The sequence below is a fragment of the Perognathus longimembris genome, chromosome 7 (genome assembly GCF_023159225.1).
Source record: "Perognathus longimembris pacificus isolate PPM17 chromosome 7, ASM2315922v1, whole genome shotgun sequence".
Lineage (NCBI taxonomy): Eukaryota > Metazoa > Chordata > Mammalia > Rodentia > Heteromyidae > Perognathus > Perognathus longimembris.
In genome coordinates this window covers 63,316,373-63,333,030 of record NC_063167.1, presented here as the reverse complement: position 1 = coordinate 63,333,030, position 16,658 = coordinate 63,316,373, and positions in this window count along the sequence as shown.

The following is a 16,658-nucleotide window of genomic DNA, read 5'->3' as shown; positions in this document are numbered from 1 at the left end:
GGACTTTACAGCATAGCCTGGCTTTGCACTCTGATCCGCAGATCATAGCCACCAGAGTAGCTAGGATATAGGTATGAGCCACTGGCACCTGGCTTCATACCCACTTTTTAAAGATATTAAAGGTTTCAGTATACTTAATATTGCTTAAAGTACATGCCCAGTTACCATTATAATTTCAATTATTTTAAATATAAAATACAGAGTCATAGCTACTACATGTCAATTGACGGTGACACATGAAAACTTGTTGGCACACACTGTTTCTTTAAAAAGGATAGGCATTTAGGCCACCCCATGACATCATAGACTTTTTTTCTTTTTGTTAGTGATTATCTAGTATTACAGTGGGCACTGTAAAGCTTCTGAGTTAACTAAAAGATTAAGGGAAAACAACTTCCCTCCTCCTAGTCAACTCACATGGGACAATCGGAATAAGCATTTTTTATATGAGAAGCTTTATGATAAGGTCTTTGTTATTTGGATAAAGAAGAAAGATCAAGAACTTGTTCCCTTTGGTCATCTCCCACTGTATGTGCTATTCCAAATACTCTTCTTGAAAGGAGATGCATGTGACTCATAAATGATCAAGTGATTGTGACTCCTGTTGGAAAATGAATTAAGAGTGGTTTATTTAAAGGAACATTTATGTCTTAGAAGACCAAAAAGGCAGATTGTATACTATACAATTCCAGCCTTTTAATAGAGTTGTCTGTCTAAATAGTTTTATCCTTTACTTTGATTATGAACAGTGGCCTGCATTCTCCTCCTAAGACTTCCATTTCATCCTCAGGGGCTGATCCTGATGAACCAACTGCTTCATAATATTCTTTTTTTTTTTTTTTTTTTTTTTTGGCCAGTCCTGGGCTTTGGACTCAGGGCCTGAGCACTGTCCCTGGCTTGTTTTTGCTCAAGGCTAGCATTCTGCCACTTGAGCCACAGCGCCACTTCTGGCCATTTTCTGTATATGTGGTGCTGGGGAATTGAACCTAGGACCTCCTGTATACGAGGCGAGCACTCTTGCCACTAGGCCATATCCCCAGCCCGCTTCATAATATTCTTATTAAAATAGAAAAATGTAAATGATCAGAAACGGGTTCTTTTTTTGTTGCCTAACGATTGCTAACGGATTGGATGGTGCCCTTTGTTTGTTTGAATCGTAGTACCTATGGTAGTAAAAACACATACTTGGCCCTTGAGGCCTTCTCTTCATTTTCCTCAGGCAGAAAGAAGAGAGACAGGCTTTTAAATGTTGCTTACTAGATTGAAGTTTGCTATTCAACAGAACTGTCTTACTCACATTTGTCTTTTAGTTCCCATGAAATGCTTTGTAGGTAGCAAATATTCAGTTGATGTTTGTGATGGAGAGATGATGGATGTTCAAAGAAGGCACATATTCTTTTTTCTTGTTTTAGATATGAAAAGAAGCACAGGAGGACTAACTACTATGAATATATATATATATATATATATATATGCATGTGTCTATGTGCAAATGCATGTGCACTTGTGCATGCATATGTTACCTAGGATAGAATTTAGGATTTTTGTGCTTGAAAAGCCATTTGAACTCCTATCTTATGAATCCAGAATTTCATTTGGGATTCAATATTGATGTCTTCCTGTTATGGCAGAAGAGGCAGCAACATCATTGCTGTTATTTATTAAGCACTTGCTGTATGTGAAGTTCTAAATGTGATACATATATTATTTACTTTTCAGGAAAGTAAGAGGTTAATTAACTTCCCCTTATCCCAGAGCTAGTGAGAAGCATTCAATTCCATGCCCAGAGTCTCTGTTCTTAATTTTTCCATCTTTAAATCAATTGTGTGGTTATAGGTGTTTCTTTTAGCAGTAATTCACTTATCTCATTTATGAATGGTTCTCTCTCTCTATTTTTTTTTTTTTTTTGCCAGTCCTGAGGCTTGGACTCAGGGCCTGAGTACTGTCCCTGGCTTCTTTTTGCTCAAGGCTAGCACTCTGCCACCTGAACCACAGCACCACTTCTGGCCATTTTCTGTATATGTGGTGCTGGGGAATTGAACCCAGGGCCTCATGTATAGGAGGCAAGCACTCTTGCCACTAGGCCATATCCCCAGCCCCTGGTTCTCTTTTTAATAATTTAAAATTTTGTGTTTTCATTGGTGATTTGTGTCTATGGCACAGGTATCTGTAATGATTTAGAGTATAGAAGAGACTGGCATAAAAGTATAAAGGTAGATGCAACACACCACAGACTCTAGAAGAACTTTACAATCTCTGTTGTCATTTTCACCATGAAGCACTGAGGATTCAACACTAGTGAGGCCCAAAGTTGTGTGCCCTGGTTGGTGTCCCTGACTAGTGTTTCTGCTTCCAGCTTTTCACCACTTGAGAAGGCATGTTTTTCCTTATAGTTCTGACAGGTCTGCAGGATTTTCCCTTGTTGCTTAATACTCAGGGTCTCAAAACTTAGTAAGTTGTATACATTTTCTTCTACTGTTTATGTTACTATTTCTTCTTTTCATGTGCCTGATTTGTCCCTTATTTGTTTTCATACATCTGATGTCTAGTCACATGTCCTCCTTCAACAGGACAATCTGTCACTAGGTTTCTTACCCTGTATTTTTTCCACTTGATTTTTTCTGATCACTAATACGGTTTTTAAGGACAATTACCATCATTTTTGGTCATACCATCTTTATTTAAAAAACTCATGAGTTTATTAGTTCCTGAAATGCTTTAAAACATTTTTTTTTGTTCTGCAATTCCATTCTATTTTCATTAAAATTCTCTTCTGTCTCTTCCATTGGTTCTTCTTTGTAAGATCCTTTATTTCTGCTCTGCTGGCCATTTTTCCTTCCAGACCCTTTATAAGTGAGTTTCAGTTTTCCTTGCCTATTAATGGCTGTGGTTTCCTCCACACCTGCCAGTAGCCTGTCATGCATATCTGTTGGGGAGAGCAAACCAAGTGGTGAAAAGATGTGATGGCCTCAGTTCTTAAGGGTCTGTGTGACCTGTTACCATCTGCTGAGCTTCAGCAAGGACCTGTTTTGTCTCTAGACCTTTTTGGTCATATGCAACAGCTCTTTCCCAGCTACAAAAATTGAGCAGTCTTCACTGGAGCAATTCCCTTTTATATTTTCTTGGGTCAGCATTTCTGGTGCAGCGAATAGCAAGTAAGGTTCTTTTTGGAGGTGAACCACAGGCATAGTCTACTGTTAGAAAAATGTGCAGGAACTTAATGAATGAGTTTGATTTGTTTTCTGGCTTTTTATTTATTCATAGTTTTCACTTTTGTGAAAAAAGTCACAAAATTTTGTGCTATGATCATATTTGTAAATTAAAAAACCTCTTATTTGTGTTTGTAAGTTCCCAAGATGCTCATCTGTACATGGAGAAAGGTAAAGAGAGCTTCATGTATTGGTGTAGAAAGATAAGAACTTTTCTTACATGTGAATTTTAATTTTTTTTCTTATTTTAATGAGATTTTTATAACTTTTATTGTAACGTAAAGAAAAGCAGATGAATAAAAGTTTAAAGGTTAGGTAGGGAGTAGGAAAGTAAGGTTTGTCAGAGGTCAGTGCTCAAGGGTGAAACACTGGGATTTGATATTCCATAGTGAAGTAGTTTTGGACAAGGAGAATGTGTAAGGAAGCCTTCTAGGGGGAAGATGAAGGGCTCCAGACAGCAGGGTATGAATAACTGTGAAGCCTAGGATGGTGAAGCTGTCTGAGATATGCCAAGAACACAGTACAGTGGAAGATCAAACTTTATCTGATGGCTGTGATAAAAAGGAATTTTACAAACTTTATCCAGTTTCTGATTGCTTTTAATTACACTTAGAATAAAATCCACTGTCTTCACCATGGCTCAAGACTTAACACCCCATGCAGTGGTTCTCCCTATCTACCACACTGAGTTGGGCTGGTTTGGAAAAAACGGCTTATTCCTCTCACTCGGTTCTCACCTAGAAATACTCTTTCTTATACTCTTGACTTTACTAAGTCCTGTTCTATTATATAGATTCATATTCTTTTCCTTCATTATTGGCAGTCATTAATTTTTGTGGGTATTTGATTTATATATTTTACATTAGATTTTGACATCTAGAAAAATTTTGCTATAATCTTTATATCGCCCATTGCCTGGCATATAGCAAACATTAAATAAGTGTTGGAATGTGGCAGAGAAGAATAGATAAGTGAATGGTAATAGTGTTACTAGTTCTGAGCTTCAAATAGGGAGAGGGAGTTACCTAAGAAAGGTCAAGGATGCTATATAAAAAGTGGATAAAGTGTACTTTCTTTTTTTTTTTTTTCCAGCCAGTCCTGAGCTCAGAGCCTGAGTGCTATATTTGAGGATTTTGCTCAAACCTAGTGCTATGCCATTTGAGGAATAGCTCCTCTTCCAGCTTTTTTTGGTGCTTGACATAAGAGTCTCATGGACTTTCCTACCTGGGCTGTCTTTGAACCTTTATCCTCAGATTGCAGCCTCATGAGTGGCTAGGATTACAGGCATGACCCACCAGCATCCAGATATTTTTATTTAAGTATACAAAGAGATTACTATTCAACAAATTGATGACATTTTAAAGAAAAGAAAATGCAATCCAATCTGACACATGAATATGCAAGTGGAAAATCATAAAAAAATCAAACTATGTAAGACTAAAAAATGTGATGAATAATTCATTTTAGAACTGCAAGTGTGTTTTAACATTTGAAAAACAATTTATTGAATTATTCTCCAAAGAGAGAATATTATACAATCATTTTATTGGTTAATACTAATACTAAATAGTATTTCATCAAATGTAACATTCATCTGTAATCAAATCCATTAACAAATTAGGAAAAGGAAGGCATTTCTTAGTCTGAAACTATATGCAAACCTACTGCAAGTATTGTACTTAGTGGTGAATTACAAAAAGCTCCCTCTGAGATTACAAATAAGGAAACAGTATCTTCACATATAGAGGAAAGCAGTATGAGAAAATTGTATCCGATCAGATACAAAGAGGAAAAGATGAATGATGTGTGTTAAACAGAATAAATAATGTCATTACCTACAAATGACAAGTCTATTTAGAAAAGCCAAGAGAATTTGTAAACAATTGAAATGTGAATATACCAATATATTTGAATAGGTTGTTTCATATAAAAATCACCATGTCACAGAAATAAAAAAATTAGATGAAAATTAACAAAAATAAAACCATTGAGCAGTTCACCTTCAGATAGTATCACCTCAAATACCTAGAAGTAGAAACATATGTAGAAGAAAACACTAAATTTTTAAAGATCTGGGACCAAGTGTTGCTCCAAACTAGAACCTGTCCCCAAGCTCAGTCCCTGGTGCTGAGTGTGGGGCCAGCCTCCAATGAAGCTCTAACCTAACAAGGTTCCTATCTCTCTCTTTTTTTAATTTAAACTTTATTGTAAAGGTGATAAAGGGGTTACATTTACTAGTTAAGGTAATGAGTATATTCCTTTTTGAAGAGTGTTACCCCTTCACTCATTTTTTCCCACTTCCACTTCCCCACATGTTTCCTCCCCAAGTTGTAAAGGTCATTTCCAACATAGTGTCTAGTGAGTATCACCATTGAATTGGATTAACTGTAAGCAAGTACAACCAAAAAACCTTTTATTTCCATTTCTTGGAGTTCATATTGATAAGCATCATTTTATATGGTCATATGCATGTAACTATTGAGCCATTATGACCCTCTGCTGAGAATATCTTCGAAGTCTTTTTTAAAGATCTTGTATTGACTTCCTTATTTCATTTTTTTAAATTGTGACTTCATCTCTTGAGTGGCTGTTTTTTCATTGGACACTTTGCTATATTTAGGAATTCATTTAGCTTTTTATTTGTGTTCTTCAGAAGGTTTTTCATTATCCTTTGGTAAGTCTTGCCATATTCACGAGATGTCTTGTACAGGTTTTCAATCTTTTCATTGATCATTTTTTTCAGTGAGTCTTTTACCTCTGTATGTGAAGTTTCCTCTGTGGGATACCTGAAAAAAATACCCCCCCCCCAAAAAAAAGGGAAGGAAGTGAAAACCCACATTAGCAGACTAGATAACATGGAAGACAGGGTCTTGGGGCTCAAAGACAGAGTGGAACTATTAGAGAGGAGGTAACCATACCAAAAAATTTCCAAGCAACAAGAAATTATAAGAACTACTTGAGCACTCAATCAGAAAACCTAGTTTGCAGCTGACAGGTTTTGAGGAAGGAACTAAGGGTATAGAAAATACATTTAATAAAATTATAGCAAAAAAAAAAAACCCACCTACCAAGCATTCAAAAAGAAAAGCCTATTTAGGTAACAGAGGCCTTTGGAACACTCAACAGACCAGACCAGACAAGAATTTCCCACTGCCACATTGTGGTTCAAACTAGTTCCCTAGAAAACAAGGGAGAGGATATTAAGGGGGTAGGGAGATTAGATCAATTGCCTACTAAGGAAAATGTACCAGAATAGCTGCAGATTGTTCAGCTACATATATCCAAGATGAACACAAAATAGGCACATAAAACAACCCTACCAGGTGTGCAGATAGAAAGAGCAAGAATAGGGGGAATGAGGGAGGAGGTAACAAACAGTACAAGAAATGTATCCAGGACTTCCAGGAAGACAGCAGAGGAGCAGCAGAGCCCTAGCTGAGCTCCCTCCAACATCACAATTTTCCCACCCCAGAGAAACTTTTACTCCTAGAAAGACAGCCAAATAACTTATAACAGTACAGGGATTCTGGTCAGAAAGGAAAAATTGATTTTGCTGGCCTGAAAACAAAGATTTGAGCTCCTGGCGGCATCCTGCTGCCACACTAGTGCCGGCACCAGCACAGCACCCTGCACTCCGTGCACCTAAAGCACACAGCGGCAACCAGGGAGCAATCCTCCAGACGGCAGCAGACAGATGCAGATCGCAGGCTGAGCACGGATGGGCTGAAATCGCAGAGAAAGCGTGAGTACCCCACAAAAGACATTCTCACTCATGCCTACAGAGCAGCTTCTAGGAGGTAGCCCTTCCCCCACCACCAGAGCAAAGCGCCATCTTTGACACTGGCATAGGGTCAGACCAGACTGGAACTAAAGCGGGCCTGGGAAAAGTGAGGACAAAGGAGCCATCTTTGAAAAGGGCAAAAGGGACCGACCAGTGAGAGCCAGCTCCACCCAGGAGAACAACCCCTGCCCAGGTGGGAGGCTCGTCCTGGGCTGCGGCTCACACACTCGTATGAACTCAGCCAGAAGTGGCCGGCCCAGTCCGCTGGAATTTCTAAATTAAAAGCAAAAGCGGGGCTGGGAATATGGCCTAGTGGCAAGAGTGCTTGCCTCGTATACATGAGGCCCTGGGTTCGATTCCTCAGCACGACATATACAGAAAATGGCCAGAAGTGGCGCTGTGACTCAAGTGGCAGAGTGCTAGCCTTGAGCAAAAAGAAGCCAGGGACAGTGCTCAGGCCCTGAGTTCACGGCCCAGGACTGGCCAAAAAAATAAAAAGCAAAAGCGACGAGCAGCTACCAGCAGCAAGGAACAACCAGTCGGGAGAACAAACAGTTCCCGAGACAGATAAACAGTCCCGTCACAGAGGAAGCCCAATTCCCAGCCTGAAACGGAGCTGAATTCCATAACCAGCTCCGCCCAGGAGGGAGGAACCTCCCCCAGGCAAGCCACTCTCAGCCAGGTAAACCAGGCCAGAGGCTCCCCGCTCTGCTGAGTCCACAGCCTATTCAAAGACAGGCATTAAAGGCAGTGGCCCCACAGCAGATGAGAGGAGCCACGGTTCTCAAGACTGTTCACGTCCCCATCTACAGTGGACACCCAAAGCCTACCTGCAACCTGTGTGAACCACAGAGCCCCAGGATTTCACTAACAGGGGAGGAGGGTCAGAGCAGATCCACCCCCTGCAAACTGAAAGCAAGTCAAACCAGCCAAGCAGCAAAATAGACTGTAGACCATCGCAAGCAAACCAGAGACTGTAGAAAGCCAACCCAAACAAGGAAGACTCCATTTTTTTCAAAACATTTTTTAAGTGTTTTTTTTTCATTTTTGAAACGCCATTGGTTTTTTGTTTTACATTTTTACCTGTTTGTTTTATCACTTTTTTTTGTTTGTTTGTTCATTTTTCTGTTTTTTTTCTTTTTAATAACTTTTCTCGGTTTTGTGCATTTTTCTTCTACTAATTTTTCTTTATCTCTCTCTTCATATTCTATTTCTTTAAAAATTTGCTTTCCTATGAATAACACCTCCACTCTTTTCTGCTAACACTCCACTGTCTATCATTTTAACCTGTTCTTTCTACTGATTCTACTCTTGTCCACATTTCCACATCACTGAAACTAAACAAAATCATCACACCCCGCCCCTATACATTTTACTCTATTCTCCTTACTACCTCTAACTTACCCTCCGGACTTATATCTAGGACCTCCAGATTCCATTGACCCCTGGTTATTGGATAGAGGGTATCCCTGCTCAATCAGAGTGAATCAAAGGGGTTCAAAGACAAAGCTGGCCAGTCCAAAAAGATCTTAATATAAGAACAAAAATTGCTCATAGGGTTGTAACAATAAATAAGTAACTACTGAATACAGGGATCAGGATTGGTTGTTATATGCAAATTGTATTCTTTAGGAACACCAATCTAATTTTATACACAGGTATACAAGGTATCTGTATATAATTGTGAACTTCTAAGATTTATACAACAGTGCTTGGTAAGGTCTTCTTTGGGTATTAAACGGTGCTCACAAGTGCTTGTAGATTGGCATTCCCAATCCAAATGGGCAGAAGAAACACAAGAAAGATGGCAAACAATTGCGTCTTATCTCCCACTCAAAACATGCAGGAAGCAGAGCAGTCAACCAAAGACATAGAAGAGAACCCTCAAAATGCTCTACAAAGTCTACTGATAAAAATGATAAATGAAAAGTTTGAATCGCTTCAGTCAACTATTCTAGAGTGTGAGAGGGCAAAGCAAAAATTAATGGAGAATTTCATGGCCTCCACAAATAGAAAGATAAATGAACTTCAAGAGTCAAACGAAAAGATAGTTACCGAGCTAAAAGATTTGAGAGACAGCATTCAAAACCAAAATAATGAAGTTAATGAAGTAAAGAAGTCCATGATAAGTATAGCAAGGACATGGAAATAATCAGGAAAGTCCAGTCAGAAGGAAGAGATTCAAAATCAAGTAGCTAGCCTACAGTCCCGAGTAACTGAAGCAGAGGATCAAATCTCAGGAGCTGAAGATTCCCTAGAATCTATGGAGAAAGACCAAAAATCAATACAAGACCAAGTCAATCAACAAAACGGATCACTCCAGGAGCTTCAAGACACAATCAGGAAGCCCAATTTAAGGATCATAGGTATTGAGGAAAACCTGGAGAAAGAAATTAATGGAATAGGCAACCTATTTAACAGAATATTAGCCAAGAACTTCCCAAATATCCAGAAAGATAAGCCTATACAGATGCAAGAATCACTTAGAACCCCAAACCGACCAGACCAGAATAGGACATCCCACTGACACATTGTGATCAAAACAGGATCAATAGAGTCCAAGGAAAGAATCCTTAAAGCTGTTAGGGAAAAGAAAACAATCACATATAAAGGAAAAGCAATCAGAATTACCCCAGACTTCTCAGCAGAGACCATGAAAGCAAGGAGAGCCTGGAATGAGGTATACCAAACCCTAAATAAAATAACTACCAACCAAGAATACTGTACCCAGCTAAACTCTCATTCATAGCCGAAGGTCAAATAAAAGTCTTCCCCAGTAAGGAAAAACTGAAACAATATATCTCCACCAAACCAGCTTTATAGAAAACCCTCAAAGATGTACTATACAGGGAAAATAATCAAGATCCCAATACAGACAGAGAAATGAACCCTAAATAGAAAACCAGAATATTAGATCAAGAAATGGGAAGACACAGCTTTTAACAAGATAGAAAGGAACAAATGATCATCTCTCAATCCTAACTCTCAACATTAATGGACATAATTCTCCAATCAAACGACATAGGCTAATATGTTGGATCAAAAATCAAGATCCATCTTTCTGCTGCCTCCAAGAGAGACATCCAGCAAAAGTAAACATCTTCTAAAAGTGAAAGACTGGAATAAAATCTATCAAGCAAATGGCTCCCATAAGCAGGCTGGTGTTGCAATCCTAGTATCAGATAAAATTGACTTCAAATTAAAAACAGTAAGCAGAGACAAAGAAGGTTACTACATTCTAATAAAGGGATCTCTCCTTCAGGATGATATAACCATCCTAAATATCTACATACCATATACAGGAGGACCCAACTTCATCAAACAAACACTACTGACTCTAAAAACACGAATAGACCCAAACACATTGATAGTTGGGGACTTTAACACTCCACTATCACCTCTGCACAGATCAACACGCCAAAAACTGAATAAAGAAACCACAGAACTAAACAACTGCATAGACCAACTAGACTTAACCGACATCTACAGAATATTCCGTCCAGCAACAACTGAATACACATTCTTTTCGGCAGCACATGGAACATTCTCCAAAATAGATCACATCTTAGGGCACAAAGAAAATCTTTACAAATTCAGAAGTATCAAAACCATTCCCTGCATTCTCTCAGACCAGAATGGAATAAAATTAGAGCTCAACTCAAACAGCCACCACAGAAAATCCTACAATACATGGAGAATAAACAACACATTGCTGAACCAGCAGTGGGTCATTGAAGAAATTAGAACAGAAATTCAAATGTTTATGGAATTCAACCAAGATGAGTACACAAAGTACTAGCTCCTTTGGGACACAGCAAAGGCAGTACTCAGAGGGAAATTTATATCTCTGCGGGCCTACATCAACAAACTGGAGAAACAGCATCTCAACAACTTAAGGAAGCACCTTAATCTCCTCGAAAGAGAACAAGCCAAACCCCAAGTGAATAGATGGAAGCAAATAATTAAAATCAAATTAGAATTAAGTGAATTAGAGACAAAAAAAAAAAACACCGAAAGAATCAACAAAACAAAGAGTTGGTTCTTTGAAAAAATTAACAAGATAGACCCCTAGCAAACCTGATCAAAAAACTAAAGCAGCAAACCCAGATAAACAATAAACAAGATCAGAGATGAAAGAGGTAACATCATCACAGAAACAACCAAAATTCAGAACACAATAAGGGACTATTTTGCAAACCTTTATGCCAACAAATTCGAGAACCTGGAAGAAATGGATGATTTCCTAGAAAAAATTGATATCCCCAAACTCAACCATGAAGATTTAAACTTTCTGAACAGACCCATATCCAGCATTGAAATAGAAACGGCAATAAATGATCTCCCATCCAAGAAAAGCCCAGGTCCAGATGGACTCACCGCAGAATTCTACAAGGCCTTCAAAACAGAACTCACACCACTATTTTTCAAACTCTTCAATGAAATTGAAAGAGGAAGTTCAATACCAGACAAATTCTATGAAGCCAGTATAACCCTCATCCCAAAACCAGGCAAGGACTCATCACGGAAAGAGAACTATAGACTGATTTCCCTGATGAACATAGATGCAAAAATTCTCAACAAAATTCTGGCCAATTGACTTCAACAGGTCATCAAAAAAATCATACACCATGATCAAACTGGATTCATCCCAGGGATGCAAAGTTGGTTCAATATACACAAGTCAATTAAGGTAATCCACCACATCAACCAGAGCCAGGTAAAGAACCACATGGTTATATCTCTGGATGCAGAAAAGGCATTCGATAAAATTCAGCATCCATTTATGCCCTGGAAAAACTGGGATTCCAGGGAACACTCCTGAATATAATAAAGGCAGTCTATGACAAACCAACAGCAAGTGTAATTCTAAATGGTGAAAAACTAAAGCCATTCCCTTTAAAATCAGGAACCAGGCAGAGATGTCTGCTCTCTCCCCTTCTCTTCAACATAGTACTAGAATTCCTAGCCAGAGCAATTAGGCAAGAAGAAAATATAAAGGGGATCCAAATAGGAAAAGATGAAGTTAAACTTTCTCTCTTCGCAGATGAAATGATCCTATATCTAAAGAACCCCATTGACTCTACTCCCAAGCTACTAGAGCTGATCCAAAACTTTGGCAGAGTTGCAGGATATAAAATAAACTCAAAAATCAATGGCATTTATATATGCTAATGACCCGAATGCCGAGGCTGAAATCAGGAACACAACTCCTTTTGTAATAGCCTCAAAAAACATAAAATACCTAGGAATAACCTTAACGAAAGAAGTGAAAGACCTCTATGATGAGAACTTTAAAAACATGAAAAAGGAAATTAAGGCAGAACTAAGGAAATGGAAAAACCTCCCATGCTCCTGGATTGGGAGGATTAATATAATCAAAATTGCAATATTGCTAAAGGCTATCTACAAATTCAATGCAATACCCATTAATATCCCAACACAATTTTTTTAATGAAATAGAGGAAGCAATCCAGAAATTTATATGGAACAATAAAAGAACCAGAATAGCAAAAACAATCCTAAGCAGAAAGAAGAGTGCTGGAGGAATTACAGTACCCAACTTCAAGCTGTATTATAAAGCTATAGTAATAAAAACAGTTTGGTATTGGCACTGGAACAGGCCTGAAGACCAATGGAACAGAATTGAAGACCCAGAAATGAACCCACAGAAGTATGCCTACTTACTATTATAAAGGAGCTAAAAAATTAGGATGGAAAAAGCCTCTGTAACAAATGGTGCTGGAAAAACTGCTTCAACACCTGCAACAAACTAAAACTAGATCCTTATATATCACCCTGCAGCAAAATCAATTCCAAATGGATCAAAGACCTCGAAATTGAAATAGATACCCTGAAAACACTAAAGGAAGGAGTAGGAGAAACACTTGGGTTCCTTGGCACAGGACGGAACTTCCTTAACAAAGACCCAGAAATGCGACAAATCAAAGAAAGGATGGACAAATGGGACTGCATCAAACTGCAGAGCTTCTGCAGGGCAAAGAACATAGCTCGCAAGATAAACAGAAAGCCCACTGATTGGGAAAAGATCAAACAGTACAAAAATGTATCCAATGCCTAAAGTATAAAACTGTAACTTCTCTGTATATCAGTTTGACAATAAAAATTAAAATAAAAAAAAGATAGAGCAAGAACAAAGCATGCAATCCCTAAAGGGAGCGGGGAGTAACAACTGGAGCTATCACATATCTCTCAGTTCTATTACTTAATATCAATGGGCTCAATTTTGATCAAAAAACAGTGGCTGTCTGGATCAAAAGGCAAGACCAATTCATATGCTGCCTATAAGAGACACATCTAACTAAGGTGAAGACAGAAATAGTCTTTCAAGCAAGTGGTCCTCATAATCAAGCTGGAGTAGCAATACTAATATTAGATAAAGCAGACTTCAAATTAAAATTAGTAAGATGAGGCAGAGAAGGACATACATATTAATGAAGGGAACTACCAATCAGGAGGACATAGCAATTTTCAGGAACTATGTACCAAATGCTGGAAACTCCAACTTGATCAAATACTATTTGACCTAAAACCACACATAGATCCTAACACTGGTCTTTGGTGCCTGAAACATATCATTGTCACCTTTGGGTAGATAATCCAGGCAAAAACAAACTTCAGAGCTAAATCACTGCATTGATCAGCTAAACCTTACAGACATCTACAGAATGATTCACCTAGCAGTATCACAATATATGTTCTTCTCAGCAGCCCATGGAACATTCTTCAAAATAGAACATTCCATAGTCCATAAAGCAAATCTCCACAAAGTCAAGAAAACTGAAATTATTCCCTGTGTCCTATCATGCCACAATGGAATAAAATTAGAGTGCAATAGCAAAAACCATCACAGGAACTGAACAATACATTTCTGAATGATCAGTGGATCATTGAAGAGATAAGGGAAATTCATTTCTGCAATCCAATATAAATGAACACACAAAATGCCAGCTCCTCTGAGATACAGCAAATTTATAGCTGTGAATGACTACATCATCAACAAACTAGAGCAATCTCAAGTACTCTGACTTCTAGAAAAACAGGAGCAAGCCAAACACCAAATCAGTAGATGAATACTAAATATTACATCAGAAATAAATCAGACTATAAAAACATCAAAGAACAAATCAACAAAACAAAAAGTTAGTTCTGTGAAACAAATTGACAAAATTGATAGGATCTTAGCAAACCTGACAAAGCAGAATGATAATGTGAATAAATAACAATAGATGTGAAAAACGGAACATAACAACAGAAACAAGCAAAATTCAGCAAATTATAAAGGAATACTTTGCACACCTAATGCCAATAAACTGGGGAATTTGGCAGAAATGGATGAGAACATCATTATATCTCAACTGAGCCAAGAAAATGGAAGCCAAATAAATAGACCAATAACAAGCAATGAAGTTGAAATGGCAATAAAAGACATTTCATAGAAGAAAAGCCCAGGACTTGGTTTCATAGCCAAATTCTATGCAATCTTCAAAGGAGAAGTCAAACTCTTTTATGAAATAGGGAAGATCACTACCAAACTCATTTTATGAAGCCACCATTACACTCATCCCCAAACCAGATAGGCACCTCTCAAAGAGAACTCTTGACCTATATGATGAACACAGATACAAAACTTCTCAATAAAATTCTGGCTAACTGAATTCATCAAGGAACCCAAACAATTGTACATGATGATTAACAGGATCCATCACAAGAATGCAAAGCTAGTTCCTCATACATAAATAAGTGTAATAGAACACGTCGACAGAAATAATGTTCAAGAATCACATGATGATATCTATCAATAGAGGTAGAAGAAGCTTTTGACAAGATTGAACACCACTTTATCATATAAGCTGTGGAGAAACTAAGAATACATGGAACATACCTCAATATAATGAAGTCTGTGCATGAGAAACCAACAACCAACATTATAGTTACAGTGAAAAAAATTCCTTCTAAAATCAGGAGTAAAGAATGTCCACTTTCTCCACTCCTCTTTAATATAGTATTGGAATTACTAGCAAAAACAATAAGGCAAGAAAAACATAAATGGCATGAAAATAGAGGAGGAAGAAAAAATTATCTTTTGCAGATGATATGGTCCTGTATTTAAAAGATCCTATAGACTCTTCCTCCAAATTCTACTAGAACTGATTCAAAAGTTTGATAAAGTAGCAGGGTGTAAAGTGAACCCACACAAATCAGCAGCTTTTCTGTATGTCCACTATGAGATGATCAAGATTGAAATCTGGAAAGCAACTCCATTTGCACTAACCTAAAAAACAAATCCCCTAAACACCAAAATTTTAGAATAAGCCAAACTTCACAATAAAACAAATGAAGAGTCCTGTTCACTTTCTTAGTAAAGATCCAGAAAGACTTCATAAATGAGACTGCATTAAACTAAAATGTTTCTGCACAGCAAAGGAGATAGCCAACAAGCTAAAAAGACAGCTTACAGAAAGGCAGATGATTTTTGTCAGCTATACATCATGTACTAGACCATGACCCAGAATGTATAGAGAACTTAATAAAACTAAACCCTCAACAAAACCAACAAACCAGTTAATAATTGCACGAATTAAAGAGAGTCTTATTCAAAGAAGAAGGAAAAAAATGACCAATAGACACATGAAGAAACACTCAACATCTTTGGCCAGGAAAGAAATGCAAATCAAAACAACACTGAGGTTCTGCCTCACCCCAGTTACAATGGCCATTATCAAGAAACGTAAAAATAACAAATGCTGGCAAGGTGCAGCCAAAAGGGAACTCTATTACAAAGAGTTAGGTAACAAACTCATAATATGTGTATACAAGTAAGTATAAGTATGAATTCAAGTAAATATGAATTTATTGTATGTAAGTGAATGTTTTAATGTCTTAACTAAAATATGGTAGATTCAAGGGAGAACTCAAATAATGTAATTCCATATAAAGGCAAAATCAAAGTCATCAAAATAAAACACCAGGAAATGGGTCCTTGACGGGTGTATGGTAAGGTCAGGGGGAAAAGGGTAAGAGAATGAAGAGGAGAAAATGGGGAGATTGTTGTCAAGAACCCAATGTATATCACACAAAATTAAAAGTGAGGGAAGGGTAGGGGAAGGATAGGTGAGAATGTTGAGAGGGGTGACATTGATCAAGCTGCAGTATATTTATAAGTGCTTTGTTATGTGGCAACTCCTTTGTACAACTGCTTAAAGATAAAAAAATAAAACCTCAAAATTCTAAATTTACATTCAAGTGAAGAGAACCAAGAATTCAAGTGAAGAGGACCAAGAATGACTAACACTAATGACATTGGGAGGCCAAGACTTATTCTAAAGCTATGGTGATTAATACACAGTGGTTAGTAGGGCATAGATAGCTCTGCAAACAACAATGGAACAGAGTAAAGAGTTAAACAGGAAACTCACTCACCTGCTTTTTATGACATCTGATTTATGTAACTAATGACAAAGATGACACTAATACATCAGGAATCAATTATATTTTCAATAAATGTTGCCAGGTAAGTTAGGTATGAAATTAACATGTTCACATCTTATAGGTAGATGTACACTGAATAAACATTGCCTTCAAGGATTTTTCAGATATTTTCATGTAGCATAGAATTCTGGATGGACAGAAAGGTTTTTTGTTTGTTT